The sequence below is a fragment of the Nicotiana sylvestris genome, chromosome 8 (assembly GCF_000393655.2).
Source record: "Nicotiana sylvestris chromosome 8, ASM39365v2, whole genome shotgun sequence".
In the NCBI taxonomy this organism is placed as follows: domain Eukaryota; kingdom Viridiplantae; phylum Streptophyta; class Magnoliopsida; order Solanales; family Solanaceae; genus Nicotiana; species Nicotiana sylvestris.
The window spans coordinates 150,235,181-150,237,459 of record NC_091064.1 but is presented as its reverse complement, the minus strand read 5'-3'; positions in this window follow the sequence as shown (position 1 = coordinate 150,237,459).

Here is a 2,279-nt window from a genome sequence, read left to right as displayed (position 1 = left end):
ACATTAAATGCTAACAATGCAAAATATTCCTATTTTTGTGACTTTCATTTTTTTGTAAAACAAACTTAATTAAATACTAAATGAAAATGTGATATATTTTATATTTTTATTAATTAAAACAAATAAACATGCACTCATAAAAATACAAATAATTATACAAAAATACCACAAAAATAACAAAAATTGCACACAAAGGAAAATTGTTTTATTTTGAATTTTTTGGGAGTAATTCTTTCATAGGGCAAAAATCACGTGCTTACAGCTGCCCCTCTTTGCCCGAAGACACGAAGGGTTTTCGTGCAAAGATAAAGTGAGCGATTTTTGCCCATCCGAGTACTCCGTGTGAAGCATTTTTTTTTTTGAAAAAGATTTAACCGAACCTTTGCTTCAAAGGTTTCATACATATACCTGGCTAAAGGGGAATCAGGTTAATGTAGTTCGGGAAGTTTTGGTAGCTGGGACTACCGTGGGACTGCAATGTTACTTGCTGTTGCATGCTATTACCACTGCTTACCGATCTCCTTGTTACATCGTGCTTAAAAGAAAACAAGAAACTAGGCTAGACTGCAATTTGTTCTTGTTACCTTGCTTTCTTGTCGGCTTGTGTTTCCTCTGTTGCCTTTCTTCCGTGAATTTCTGGCCCTTTGCTTTTCTGAATACTAGTTTTCATCATTTTGCTCGGTCCGCTGGGGATATGGCTTCCTTCATTAAGCTTTTCGGCGGTTCCTATGGGGATACGACTCTCTTCATTAGATCTGTTATACTGGGTATAATTTAATGTTCACATTCCACTTCTTTCAAGACGCGTCTTTTCTTCCTTTTGACTCATGCGCTTGAAACTTGTGCTGGGACCTCTTGTTGCAACCTTCTGCTTTCCGGTGCTGGGGATTTTTATTGTTTCCTGCTGGGGATTCCTGTTGTAACCTTCTACCTTCCGGTGGGTTACTGATTTCAAGATCTGCAGTATAAGACTCAAAAGTATTCCTCTTGTTATACAGGTGGGTGCCTGAATGCAAAAATATGAAATGTATGCCCGCATTATACTGGTGGGCGACCTAGAACAGAAATAAAAAGACAGAAATGTATTCCCGCATTATACTGGTGGGAGACCTAGAACAGAAATGAAAAGACAGAAAATGTATTCCCGCATTATACTGGTGGGCGGCCTAGAACAAAAATGTATTCCCGCATTATACTGGTGGGCAACCTAGAACAGAAATGTATTCCCGCATTATACTGGTGGGCGACCTAAAATAGAAATGAAAAGACAGAAAATGTATTCCCGCATTATACTGGTGGGCGACCTAGAACAAAAATGTATTCCCACATTATACTGGTGGGCGACCTAGAACAGAAATGTATTCCCGCATTATACTGGTGGGCGACCTAGAACAGAAATGTATTCTCGCATTATACTGGTGGGCGACCTAGAACATGAAATGTATTCCCGCATGATATTGGTGGGCGACCTAGAACATGAATGTATTCCCGCATTATACTGGGGGGCGACCTAGAACATGAAATGTATTCCCGCATTATACTGGTGGGTGACCTAGAACATGAAATGTATTCCCGCATTATACTGGTGGGCGACCTAGAACATGAAATGTATTCCCGCATTATACTGGTGGGCGACCTAGAACATGAAATGTATTCCCGCATTATACTGGTAGGCGACCTAGAACATGAATGTATTCCCGCATTATACTGGTGGGCGACCTAGAACATGAAATGTATTCCCGCATTATACTGGTGGGCGACCTAGAACATGAATGTATTCCCGCATTATACTGGTGGGCTACCTAGAATATGAATGTATTCCCGCATTATACTGGTGGGCGACCTAGAACATGAATGTATTCCCGCATTATACTGGTGGGCGACCTAGAACATGAAATGTATTCCCGCATTATACCGGTGGGCGACCTAGAACATGAAATGTATTCCCGCATTACACTGGTGGGCGACCTAGAACATGAAATGTATTCCCGCATTATACTGGTGGGCGACCTAGAACATGAAAGTATTCCTCTCGTTATGTAGGTGGGCGCCTGATTTAACAACAACTTAGGAGGAAATGCCTCTCCTATGGGTAAAACTAAACTTAGGAGGAAATGTCTCTCATATGGGTAAAACTAAACTTAGGAGGAAATGCCTCTCCTATGGGTGAAACTAAACTTAGGAGGAAATGCCTCTTCTATGGGTAAAACAAAATTAGGAGGAAATGCATCTCCTATGGGTGAAACTAAACTTAGGAGGAAATGCATCTCCTATGAACG